This window comes from Myotis myotis, unplaced genomic scaffold (genome assembly GCF_014108235.1).
Source record: "Myotis myotis isolate mMyoMyo1 unplaced genomic scaffold, mMyoMyo1.p scaffold_m19_p_6, whole genome shotgun sequence".
Classification (NCBI taxonomy): Eukaryota; Metazoa; Chordata; class Mammalia; order Chiroptera; family Vespertilionidae; genus Myotis; species Myotis myotis.
In genome coordinates, this window is record NW_023416368.1 from 52,510,669 (window position 1) to 52,524,509 (window position 13,841).

Here is a 13,841-nt window from a genome sequence, read left to right on the forward strand (position 1 = left end):
AAAAGGCGACTCTGGAAAGATCATTGCCATCCATGCGCTTCACGTTTACTGTAGGTTCCGCTGGGCGCGGTGGACCTGTGGATGAGCATTTCAGAAAATAAACACTGACAAAGAACTTCCCTGGCAGATAATGCGCCAAATCCGCTGGCGGGGACTAAAGGAGGCAGCGGGGTGGGGGGGGAGGGAGGGGGAGAGTCAGAACGCGCCGAAGAGTTAATTCTTGGACTCCATGGGGCGGGGGCCGCTCCCCCCGCGGTCCGCGCTCGGGGCGGCGCGGCCAAGAATTTGGAGAGGATCCCTGGTCGCGCGGTGGCGGCGGCGCGCGGGTGCGCGTGTGAGCAAGCGGGCGGGCGGGCGAGTGCGCAGGGTATTGGCAGCCGAGGAGTGGAGGCTGGGCGGCTCCGACTCCCTGACGCCAGCGCGACCAGATCAATCCAGGCTCCGGGAGCGAGCGGGCAGGCGGGAGGAGGAAGGAGAAGCCGAGCGGCTCAGCCCGGGCCGAGGCGCGGGGAGGGACCCTGCGAGCTCAGCGCGGGGCAGCACCCCGCCGCCCGGACCGGGGCCCTGGGACCCCGCTCGCTCGGCCACTCGTGCGCCCGCGAGGACGGGCGCGCCGCCAACCCGGTAAAACGAAACAGACCCGAACCCAACTTTCTCCTCTGTCGCGTCCCCGCCCTCTCCCTTCAGCGCCCTGGACTTCCAGCGCCGCCGCCGCCTCCACTCGGGTGCGGGCCCGCAGGGCTGCCGCTGTCCCCGGGGCCGGGCGCGGGCCGCTGCGGGGAGGGGGCTCTTGCCCGCGTGGGGCGGATCGGGGTCCCCCCCCCCCCCCACCGTGATGGCGCCGCCGGGCCGCTCGGAGGAGCGAACCTGCCACCTTCTCCTCCGTTCGCTCCAGCCAGCCGGCAGGGCTCTGCCAGGATTCCCTTCGCGTCTTTGTTGGGTCTGTGGTGGGGAAGCCGCGATCCACGGCCAGAGCCTCGCCCCTGGCCCTGCTCGCGGCGGGACCTCCCGGCCCCCCTCCCCTCCGCCCGCTCCCCGTTTCTCTTTCCCTTTCTGCAGCCCGGCCGAGGCCGTCCGCGCGGCCCGCTGGCCCATTGTGTCCCGCGCTGGCTCGGGCCACCCTTTGGGGAGCTGGAGGGCGGCCGCCGGCGCTGCCCTTTGGGCGCTCGGAGCCGGTCTCGCCCGGGGGGCGGGGGGACACCGGTGCCCTGGGTCCCTCGGCACCCCACATCGGTTTCCTTCTCTGCCCCAACGAGCCTTTTGGGGGTCGAGGTCAAGGAAAGTTCGTCCCGAAATTCCCTCTAATTTATTCAAAGGTTTGGCGGCGGCGGCGCGTAATTTTTTTTTCTCTTCCGCCTACACCCCGTGCGCCTCCAAGTGTCGTCTCATTCCTTTCCCTTGACCGGATTCGATTGCCTCACTGCAAGTGTATTTGTGAGTTCGCCGTTGGACAACTGCTCATTTACTCCGTTCGCTGGCTTTGGGAGGGTTTCTCGGGGTTGTTTCTGTAGACGGTGGGGGTGGTGGGGGTGAGACGCCGGGAGATGTGGGCTTGTTTTTCTAGCTGCTTACTGAATATGAAGGCTGAGGGGAGAGCGTTTCCTTGATGTCCTTAGGAAGGGAGTGGGGACAGATGCCTACCGGATCTCACAACTGCAGTAGCTGCGGCTTTTGTTTATTTGGAAGCGCAAACGATTTTTAAATACACTGCGCGAGACAGCCGGCAAGGCGCTGGCTTCCCTTCTGGAAACGAGGCGCGTCTCAGCACCATCTCCCGAGAAAGCATCGTTTTCGTGAGTGCTGCGGCACCGGCCTTTCCATTGTATCGGAACTTTCAAAGTAGGTGGAATGATTCAGAAGTTGCACGATTTCTGTATGTCTTTCCTGTTGCGGACAAATGGCAGAATGCCTTTATTTCCGAACATTTCTCGCTCCAGCTGCCTGCCTGGCGTGGGTAACATGCCTACCGCATTCAGGAGCACAAGGAGAAAACTGTTCTCTGGCCAGGTTGATTTTTCACCTTGCTGCTAATTACCACTTTGCCTTTTATTGGAGGTAGGTGAGCTGTGGTGCCACCACCATTGGGAAAGAGTCTAGGCGGAAGCAGTGTTCACTGCCCCAGCATTTTCAATTAGTAGAAATATTGTGCATCCAGTGTTATTGACATGTAGGTGCCAGGCCTAAATATGTTGTCCTGATTTAAGTGTTTGTCCTCCCCCGCCCTCCCTCGGTCCCATTCGCAGTTATTTGATATTTCTGTGCAGGTGGTGTACATTTGTGTAATATTGCAATTCTTGGGAAACTGTAACCAGGGTGGAGAGAGATGATTTTCTAGAAGTGGGTGATGCCAGGGCCTCTAGGGGATCCAGGCTAGATCGAGTTTCTCCTGAAGGTGGGGATTTGTCCTTGCTTCAGTTTTGACCCCTCCAACCCTAGGTATGTAACCAAATCCACTTTTCTTTTTTTGCAGTATCCTTTGGTTTTATACCCTTGAAGGACTGATGACTTTTTGCATTAGAGAAATGACAGTTTTAGGCAATTAAAAATGTTAACCTCTTACACCTCTTGAAACTTAATTTTGTTCTGCTAAGTTCATTAAAGCATTAGGAAGAAGTAAGTCGCATTTCCCCCGAATACACTTAATAGTTAAAAAGTAAATTTCAGGTTGTAATTTTGATTTCTAGTAATGCTGGGTTAAAGATAAAACTTAACTTGGTTGGATTGGGAAAAGAATGAACTTGAATGTAATTAGACCAGTATATTTAAGCTGCAGTCGCCTACATAATCAGGGCCAAGTTGTGTGTGTGTATAAAAGATCTCATTTGTGTAGTCTTACAAGGCTAATGGAGGCATCATTGAAGCTTTATAAATAATGTAAGTTGTGTATAATGTAGAGTCCCCAGAGGCAGCAGAGAAAGCATCATTACCAGCCTTTTCAACCTGCTCGAGATCTTAAATTGATTTACAGCACTGAACTGGTGCAAAATGATACATCAGGATGACATGGGGTCAGCCTGTAAAAGTCTATGATGTCAGCCTATTAGTTCAGTCATCATAATTAAACCATATTACAGGGGCAGCTAAGCAGGAGTCTGGTGTTATGCTTCAGATATGGGTGGTACATGGATTTTTGTTCAGAGTGGAAAGGCTGAACCAGCCAGGAATGCTGGTGTTTTGGAAAGAGGGGAAGGCTTACAGAGCTCTGAATTTCTGACAAATGCAGGGGTGCTCAGTCTGCATCGTGTAAGTAGCTTTTCGTTCGCTGGTGGAGAAGCAGGTGCCGTGGAGGTGCTGATGTTGGGACCTTGGCAGCTCCCATCCCTCTCCTGAATCATGCTGCATGTGTGCTTGAATTTAAGTTGGCCTTTGGGACCTTCTAAAATATCAGAGGACCACATACTTACTGAGTTGCTCTCTGTTGATGTATCAGCTGACATGTTATTTCTTTAACTAGTCATAGGGACTCGGTCTCCACTGAAAACAAAAGATATTTGAATTGAACATATGAACAAATCAGGAAAAGACCCTCGCTTTTTTTTCTTAGATTTTTGGCAATCCTTATTCAGTTTATGGGTCCTCTCGGTCTGTGCTGCCCAATAAGGTAGCCTTAGCCACATGTGGGTACTTAAATTGAAATTAATTAAAGTTAAGTAAAAATAAATACTGATCTTCTGAGTAGCACTTTATTTCAAGTGCTCAATAGCCCCATGTGGCCAGTGGCTACCATATTGGATGATACCTATATAGAACATTTCCATCATGGCAGAAGGTTCCATTGGACAGTGCTGGTCTGGGACTTCACTTCTCTTCTTCCTCCTCCTGTACGCATCTTTCAATTACTTCTGTGTGTGTCACTTCTGCTGATGAGTTTGTGGGGTCAAAAGGAGAAAGAGACATGTCAGTTTTTGCTACTTGTTTGGATGAACCAGTTGCAGCTACTGGATAAAATGAGGTAAACTTTTCTGTGGATTACATTTATCATTCATGTCCTGGGTTCTTCTTTGATTTAGAGCTTTGGGGAGGAGAAATAATTATAGCTATTTTTTTTCTGACTTTTTCCTGTTTTCTTGTTTTTAAAACTCCTATCATTTAAGTCTCAAAACTTGACTAAGTACGGATGTACAGAAAAGAAAAACTGAGTTCAGAATGATTCACTGTCTTGCCTCAGGCTCCATAGCTAGTGATGATGATATGAACAAGGCAGTCTGACTCTAGGGCCTCCCAAATAATCCTTGTTCTGCTGGACTTCATTACTCCAGTATAGATATGACTTTGCTTTTATTTTTAGGCCTTTAGACAAATTTTGTGCTTTTCTTGGCTATCTCCTTTTAAGTGTTTGGAAGAAAGGAAACAATGTTAATCCGTATGGAAGCAGATCATAATTGGAAGAGTAAATCTGATGTAAAAACCAAATGAGTTTTATTTCTGCTTTTCTAGATCATTCCTGCCACTTTCCCCTTGTGTTTTTTCTTGTATAATCACAAGCTGATGGTACTGAAGAAGAAAGTTCTAGTAGTTCAGTTTATCTCATCAATATTTTCCTTCCCTTAGCTGGTAAACACTGCACTTTGAGATACAAATAGTTCATTGCAAACTCCTTTGGGAAAAAAATTTTTTTTTTTATATGTAATGTCTACTTTTATGTAGTTTTACAGTTCAGTTGTTCTTAACTATTTTTTTTTTTTTTTTTTTTTTTGGTTAGGGCTGTTTAAGAATCTGATGAAATCAGGGGACCTTTTATACCTTTTCACTCCCATCTTCTAATCCAAAAATGCTTGTATGCTCTGGTAAGCTTGTGTGTACACTTAAGTACACAAATTGCATGACATTTCAGGTGAAGGACATCATGGGACTGTTGTGCCAAGTGCATTCATAAACATTCAGATTTGTAATTTCCTTTATAGAGAATAGAGCTATTTAGTGTTAAAAGCTGCTTTGAGGATTTTCTAATCCAGTTGGTTCATATCAGGTTGAGCAACCTAGGCTCAGAGAAGATAGCTGATTTACCTAAAAGTCACCCATGTAGTGATCAGAAGAAGGGAAAGCCAGGTTCTGGATCACTCTACTTGTTAAGTTCTTACTTGTCTATTTGTTTTTTCTTTCTTTCTTTTGTTTTTTTTTTAATATATTTTTCATTGACTTCAGAGAGGAAGGGAGAGGGAGAGAGAGACAGAAACATCAATGATGAGAATCATTAATCAGCTGCCTCCTGCACGCCCCCACTCTGGGGATTGAGCCTGCAACCCGGGCACGTGCCCTTGGCCGGAATCGAACCCGGGACCCTTCAGTCCGCAGGCAGAGGCCCTATCCACTGAGCCACGCTGGCTAGGGCTATTTGTTCTTACCATACTCACTGTTCCTGCAGCTTTGTTCTGAGCATATCCAGTGTATCGTCATCTGGGGAGGGGAGAAAGAAGAATTTTTTGGTATGTTGACTTTTTGTACATAGCATTGTTTGAGCTGAGTAGGAATCAAGTCTGACAACCTCAGAGAGGTTTTTTTTTGTTTGTTTTTTGTTTTTCCTATTTTGGAGATGGACAAGGAAAGTCCTGCATCTGATTTAATCAGCAGGGCCTTACCAGAAGATGGGTGATTCCAGATTTGTACAAAATTCCTATTAAGCCAGGCAGTTCATATACATCTCCTGTTTTAACTAAAAAATAAATCACATTCTTAACCGAGAGCTAAAAGTTTGGGATTTTTAGGGAGGAGCTATGGGGTACTAGGGAGAGAATTGGAAAGATCTGAGGAGAAAAAGGATAATATAAATATAAAAAGGTAGAGAAGTTTGATATTAAATTATAGAATGACATTGAGGCTGATGAAGTGTTCTCTGTAATTGTACTTCTACATATGGTTTTTTTCTTTTTCTTTTTTTTTTTTTAAACTTACTATTACCGATTTCTGATAGTGGATAACAACTCAGGAACAGCCAGATGGAAGAAATGCGTAGGGCTAGGTCTGGAGGAAGGGGTGCAGAGCTCCTGTGCCCTCTCCAGGTACGCCACTGTCACCGCACCTGCATGTGGTCAGCAACCAGGAAGCCCTGGTTTTACTCACTGCTCCCAAGATTAGCAGAGCATGCTTTGTTAACAGATGGAGGCATCTCCATTTTGCCCCACACTGAAACCTCTTGACTCTCTTTTTTAAAAATATTTTTTTATTGATTTCAGAGAGAAAGAGATAGAAACATCAACGATGAGAGAGACTCACTGATCGGTTGCCTCCTGCACACCCCACAGTGGGGATCAAACCCACAGCCCAGGCATGTACGCTGACTGGGAATCGAACCGTAACCTCCTGGTTCGTAAGTCAATGCTCAACCACTGAGCCACCCCGGCCGGTCCCTCTTGACTCTAAATTCCTTTTCTGCGATTACCTGGCAGGGCAACTTTTAGTCTAATCTGGTGATCTGTCATTGGATTTGCCACAAAAACGCCTGAAATATTTTTAATACTTACTCTGGAGCAACTTGCTTAAAAAAGAAAATAGCTAAGGTAGTTAACATGAATGTACTTAAAATCTAAATTTAAATCTTCATTTTGGTGTACCTTATTAAGATGGTGTACAGCTAGTCCTATAGTCAAAAATATAGCCTTTCCAGCCACTGCTTGCTGACTTGCAGAAATGAGCAGGCCCTGTGGAAGAGTCATTGGCATAAGGGAAGCTATCTTTCAGATGGGAAAAATCAAAACGTTCATAAATAGTTCAACTCCAGTGACTACATCAGATTGGTAAGAAGGTACTAAAAACTGCAGTATTTTAGCAATTTAACATCTTTGTAATAGTTGTTCTAAGCTAAAATCAGAACTTTAGGGATGATTCCCTCTTGAAAATAAAGCATCAAACCCTCTACGATTCACGGGAACCCCTACCTGGCGATTCTCTTCTCTGCTTAGTTTCTCATGTTCAGATATAGAGCCTTATTCCCTTGTAAGAATCCAGGGCTGTGGTGTGGTAGATTGGTTTCTTAACTAATTTTCTTGACAACAAGCTTAAATTTATGGGAACACACACAGCAGCTGATTATGCATCTGTATGCTTTTGTGTTCAAAATGCAAATAAATACAATGTCATATTTGGGAAGAGGATAGAGGAGTCTAACTTTTGATTAAAAATGTATTTATATACATAATTTTGAATGCTTATTTGTAGTTTCCTCTTAATTTTAGGGCAGCTGTTCTATAGATATTTTTTTCCTACAATCTCAGATAGTTAGGGTATAGTTACTCAAACTATTCATTCATTTTCCTGTCGCCTATCTTTTGTGGTTTCTTTGCAGTGTTCTTTTGCAAAGTGGAAGTATTTCAGACCTTTATAGCTTTTTTTCTTTCAGTTTCAAACACCACAAGAGAAAAGGGAACTAATTATCTTTTAAGTGTTATCATTAGGCATTAAAATCAAATCATTATTTAGTTAGCTAAATGCAAGATCTTTTGTTTAATTAGAAAGAATGTGTCATTTTAATGGAAGAGGGATTTTAAAATATGCTCATTTAGTAATTTTGATGCAGCATTTCATAAGTATATGCTTCATTATTCAATGAATATTAGTTCTGAGTGGCTCAGTCATTGGTGAGAAGACACACAAAATGGAAAATTTAAATGCAACAACACTGCAAAAGTTGTGGCAAGGTAATAAATATAGAGGTAAGTTTTACAGACAACTCAAGTGAGGACCACAGCCACTAGCCACACGGGGCTGTTGAGCACTTAAAATGTGGCTAGTGCAACTGAGAACTGCATTTCAAATGTTAATTAACTTACATTTAAATAGCCACCTGTGGCTATCCTATGGGACAGCACAGATCTAGACTCGCAGGGGTGGGCAAACTTTTTGACTCGAGGGCCACAATGGGTTCTTAAACTGGACCGGAGGGCCGGAACAAAAGCATGGATGGAGTGTTTGTGTGAACTAATATAAATTCAAAGTAAACATCATTACATAAAAGGGTACGGTCTTTTTTTTTTTTTTTTTTTTTTTTTTTTTAGTTTTATTCATTTCAAACGGGCCCGCGGGCCGGAGTTTGCCCACGGCTGAGAGGCTGGTGAGCAGCAGCTCTACCTGACCACAGTAGGTATTCCTGATGGGGCCCAGTGCAGTGCAGTGGGAGAGAGATTCAGAAAAGTTAAATTGGGGTGAGAATTTTCGGGCCTTCGAGTGCCAGGATAAGGGCACATTGGAAATCACTGAAGGTGTTTGAACATGCAGTTTGGATTAGAGGGGGTAGAGCCCATAATGCCAGGAGATGAAGAAGAAAGCTATTTGAGTTATCCATCTGATGAGGTGGGTTTTGTGAGTAAAAATGCACTTGCTGGTTATTTGGCTACAGAGTAATGGGAGGGAGAGGAGGCAGAGATTATTCTTAAGTTTCCACCCTGAGTAGCTGTAAAATTGATAAAGCCTTTACTTAAGGACAGGGAAGAACTACTTGTAGAAGGAATATAGTTTGTGTGAATGATAAATTAGAATTGACGGGTTGCATTTAAGGTGGGGTATCCAGGTATTCTATAGGCAGGTTGGAGATACAAACTAAGCTGAAGCTTAGGGAAGGGTTCAGAACATTAAGTACAGATTGTTGGAAATGATGGTTGAACTTCCAAGGTGTTTTGAGAGAATCGTGAACAGAAACAAAGAACTGGTAGGTTGACTCTGCCATTGAAACCCACAATTGGGAATTAGGAGGAGGGGATGGTATGTTTGAAGTAGACAAAAGAAGGAACTGTGTGAAAGGTATGGGGTCAGAGGAAGCTGGGGGAAGAGGGATCCCAGAACTAGGGTCAGAGGGGAAGTGTCTCATGGTTCATGGTGAAGGAGAAACGGTCGGGTAATCACGTGAATGCCGTTGAGGAGAATAGACTTAGTATTCTAGGAAATGAGAACTAGATTCTGAAAATTCCCTTGAGTGACTTATGTTTCAAAATAGATGGGACCTCTTGATACTTGAAGGTTGAGGGAAAGAAGTTAATGGATAGAAAACAAAGATTGGTGGAGTTGGTGATCTTGAGCACAGGGGATGAAATATTAGCCATGGTAAGGAGGGAGAGTTGTCTGAGAAAGAAGCAGGATGGGGTCTCAGTTGAGAGGAAAGCAGATGGTGGAGCTCATGCCAGCTTGTGCTCCTTTTCCCAGCAGTGTGGAAGGCAGCCCCCTCACTGGGACTGTGAGGTGTGGGACTCAGCAGATGGTAGTGGAAGCTTAGAATAATGGAGAAGTTTTGGGAGAACCCTTGTAGGTGGTATGCCAGGAGATCTATGGAGAACTCAAAGTCTGAACAGTAGGGGGAAACCTGGGAAAAAACTTGATGTGGCTGTAGGGAGGACTAGGTAATTGTTGCGTCTAGGTGGCTCCATAGTAAGATTGGAGGGAAATGTTGGTAGAGTTGATTCTGGCCTAGAGATAGCAAATCGGTTAAGAAATGAGGCTCTAGAATCTGGATGTTTGGGTTTAAGTCCAAGCCCCAACACTTCCTTGCTTTTTTATAACTTTGGGAAAGCTACTTACCATTAGTGTTTGTGCCTCACTTTTCCTCATCTGGAAAAGAGAGGTGATAGCCTCAGGATTGATTGCGAATGAAACGAGTTATACTTTCATATTTCACTTAATCTAAGATGCTGCCAATTGTGAGACATTATTTCATGTGCTACTGAGGAAAAAGCTGTCAATTAGACATGACATATCTTTGATGATCAGTTTCCTGGTTTTGGAGGTGAAAATGGGAGGAGCATCTCAGTCGTTGAAATACCGACTACACAAAGGATGTAGCATGGGACGTGGCATGTAATAAACACTCAGAAAATGTTAGCTCTTTCTAAAAATCACTGTGATTTTAGAGTCCAGAATGTTAGTGACAGCAGTATTGAATCCAGTCTAGATCAGCGGGGTCACAGGTTATACGGAGTCGAATAGACTAAACGAATTGAGAAGGGTGAAGCAATGGGAATGCCGGTAACGAAATTGTGAAATACCAAGTTTGGGAATTTGTAGATGGAACATTTCCCTGACAATCGTAGGTAAAGGTTTTTAAGAGAAGTGTAGAAATTGAATGAATGCCTGTTAATGATTTTTAAGTTATTTAAATTGCCAAGAGCTTTAAAAAGTAAGTATACTGAGTTTACCAATGGCTTTTCTTATAGCATTCATTAGTGTTAAAAAATTTTTTTTTTTTCATTCGAGTAATATATGCTCAGTGCAGAAAGATCCTGGCATGGATTCTTGTCATAGTGTCAGAAGGAAAGAGGGATTGGTTTGTGCCATTTCCAGAGGTGGGGAGGTATTAATAGCCGGTTGTAGAGCCCTTCTACACGTGGCTCCCAAGGCAGAAACCATAGAGGAAAAACTTATGCATTTGACAGCATTTATGTGACCACAAATGACAAAGTGCACAGTCACAAATACAGTCTTTCAGGTAACAAATTTGCAGCAAGTTACTGTTCTTGGTAAGAAACTTTTTAAGTGAATAGGAAATACCACTCTTTGAGAAAAACTGGTAAAAGACATGAACAAGCGATTCACAAACAAACAAAATGCAAGCTGCTAATAACCATAAAATGTGCTGCTGTGTCCTGCTCCGGACTCTTCGGTGTGCTACTCTTTGTGGACCAGGAAGTCGCAGTCTGGGAAAACTGGGCTGTCAGGTGTGTGCGGTTTCTTAGTCAGCTTGCACGAACCATGAACCTGGGAGACACCAGTGCTTAACAGAGCACGTGGGAACGGCCTCCTCCTCCTGCCTGACTTGCAGTATTGGCGTTTCTTTATAGTGACATCTCCTCATTCATGAGACACAGTGTTGGTCATGGAATGTGGATTTGATGGTTGAGATGGATTCGTTTATAAGGTATTAAAATAAAGTGAGAAAAGTTCTCCCATGAAGTAAAACCACTTATAAAGGGGGGGGGGGGATTTAAAGAGTTAGGCATCAGCATTTAATTTGCTAGATTTTCTCTTAAGAATAATGGTTAGGCTTGTGGGGGTTAGAAAGGCTTTGCATGTGCTGCAATCAACAGCTGGTTGATGGTGGGACCCTTACCTAAGTTACGAACACTCCATCTTCCCTCGGCACTGAGTTCTTGCCCTGCCACTAGACAGATTTGAATTTGTCAGCATCTTCTGCCTCACCATCTTATTTCTTGTAAATGATCTGCAAATATCTCAAAGTTGGGGGGAAAGGGGCTTTTAAATCGCATCTACAAGATCAGCACTTGGCCTGTTACCACCCCTTCCAGCCCCCCATTCTTAAGTCCTTTCTGAAGGATTGACTGGAGTAGGGCCCCTAAACTGGGATGCATTGGTCAGAGCTGTTCCTCAAACTCTTTCAGTTGAGTTGGAGAGAGAGGATGAACGTCGGGGAAAGTTGGTCTTAATTTGATCAGAGAGAGTAATTTTTCATGAAGGGGAATAAGAGTAAGGCAGTGCGTGCTGCTGGAGAAAGCAGACATTTAGCCTTGTGAAAGCTCAGGACGGTTGATTGTATAGGGCTTGCCAGCTCATCCAGTGCAGCTTCCTGTTTTGCTTATTGTCCGTTGCTGGCTTTGCCGTCTGGTATAATTAATAACAGCCTCTTCTTTATTTTTCCCGTTGCTCATGTTTGTGTGCTCAGGACTTCTGTTACGTCTGTTCAAGCTTGAGGGAGTGTTGGATTGGTTTTAAATGTTTTTGTCTTAACTGTGAACCAAATGAACTTACTTAAATGACTGGCACCCAGGCTGTATTTATTTACACCAAAGAGTCTGGTCATGTTGCCCAGGTTGGGATGTTGCTTTGTATTGCGAGAGAGCCTCCTCTCAAAACGGTGCATCCCCCCTGTGGGGGTTCTGCCTTTGGTTGAGCTGATATGAATCCCGTTCAGCAGGTGTTTCATGCCTTCCTACTGTGCGCCCCGCACTGGGCTCTGTTTTGGGAGGGACAGAGAAATGTATGTCAGTTTCCGCCCGGAAGAAGCACTCTTGCTCCTAAGGGGAGACTGCGATGATATGAAAAGTTAAATGAGAAGCCATTGTTATTAATGTTATATCATCTCAGCTGGAGGGCATTTCTCTTATAATGGGGATAGTCTTTCAAAATCAAGGGATGGGGAAAGGAATCTGATGTGGTTGGTAGAGATCTTGCTTCCTGCCTGTTTCTACATTAGTTAATTCTTTCAGCAGGTTTTTGAGTGTCTGTATTTATAATTGTACTTCTGTTCATAGTGTATCTCTCATACAGCTTGATAAAGTTGGGATACGGGGCCATAAGTGTGGGACTTGCACTATGGATCTTGTACCTTTGAGGGACAATACAAACCTGCTTGTCTCATCCAGCGTCAGTTTTAATGGCTTTTATTACACTTACCTCATTAATTCTTTGGACTGAGTTCCGTGAAGGCATATGGACAGTGTGTTTATGATCTTTGTGTTAGTACAGTGGTTCTCACCTGTTGGCACATAGAAGTACATGAACAACCACCTCAGAAATGACTGGGCCTGTCCCTAGGGAACCCTCTACAAGGGTTACAGTGGAGAGCTTTTTTTCTTTTCTCATTCTTTCTCTCTCTCTCTCTCTCCCTGATGGAGAGCTTTTTAAAAAGTACCACGAGAAGTCTCATGTATAGCAGTATTATGAATATTTCCATACCAAAAAAAAAAAAAAAAAAAAAAAGAATATAGCCCTGACACCCAATAGGTATTTGCTGAGTAAACTTTTTTCATTTTGATGTTTTTTAAAACATACCAGGAAAAGTGGTATGTTGTAAGGTCACTGTGGTTATGCACTAGGTCTTTTATACCCAGACATACTAGTGATGTTTGAGGGTTAGCTGATTTGCTCTCCCACTTTTTTTTCTTGGAGGAGAAAAGAGATGGGAAGAACAGATTCGTGTGTTTGACGTGTTTTCCTTGTTGTAGAAATCAGCAATTCCTTGTGTCTTGGAGTCTAGAAGTGAAGTTAAACAAAAGCTCTTGGTGCCCGAGGCACTTAGATTACAAGGAAAAGAAGAGGGAAAGGGGGAGAGCAGAGCAGTGGTCCATCGGGCAATATGAATTAGTGGTCATCACAGCGGGGGGCAGGCAGGGCGTTTCTCCAGCCTCAGTGGGTAGAGGCCAGGGCGATGCTGAGGTTGAGAAAGCCTGGAGTAGAGGGTGACAAGGGGGTCTAGAGGTAGATAGGACATAGAAGTGGCAGCGTCACTGACTTGTTTCTGCCACACCACTGCACCCAGATCTCTCGAATTGAGAGTACTATTTTTTTTTTTTGCCATTATTTGTAGAAAGCATTGAGGTTGCCAGCTATATCGGAGCCATTAAAGTGAATATTTAAATATTTTACTTGTAATAAACATGATACTTGAAGGAGTTCTTTAACTTTTCTCTATCTCTACATTTGCTTCAAAAAAAAAATAAATGAGGCAGTAATTTTTGTTTTGCTTTTTTTATGTTTTCATAAGGGACCCTAAGAATAATCAGTGGGAATGTAATAAGGAAAGTGGATTTCTTAAAAGGAGCTTAATTTTAATGTCCCATGACTCATCATAAGAAAAGAATATTAAGAATATTATGAGCTGTTGGTGTGAAGTAATGGTGTCATTTTCCATATATCTTGTTGAGGTATAGCTTAATACTTCTTATCTGTAGTCTAGGCTCTTTAGATGAAAATGAACTTAATTTTGTCATTGCTGCCCTGATAAAACTCTTGGTTTTTCTGTGTTCTAGGAAAGTGTGTGTAAATTAAGAAGGAAAACAACAATGAAAAAATAAATAAGTTTGGAAGGGAAGGAATTGGATGGATTAAAATAAAACCATAAACCCTGATTCGGTAGCTCAGTTGGTTAGAGCATCATCCTGCTACACAAAGGTTGCAGGTTTGAT

At 43.9% G+C, this 13,841-nt stretch overlaps 1 protein-coding gene across 2 annotated transcripts in view; it reads left to right on the top strand.

Annotated features, from left to right (window-relative positions):
* The first annotated feature begins 383 nt into the window (after positions 1-383).
* Positions 384-13,841, top strand: part of SMAD1 (SMAD family member 1) — a 68,721-nt gene continuing 55,263 nt past the window's right edge. Inside the window, exon 1 of one of the 2 annotated variants that reach the window (XM_036312986.1) lies at positions 384-624. The gene's annotated coding sequence lies outside the window, so the exon portion shown is untranslated. Of the gene's footprint in view, positions 625-1,541; positions 1,840-13,841 lie in introns of those variants that run through there. The other variant, XM_036312987.1, reaches the window with a different exon arrangement.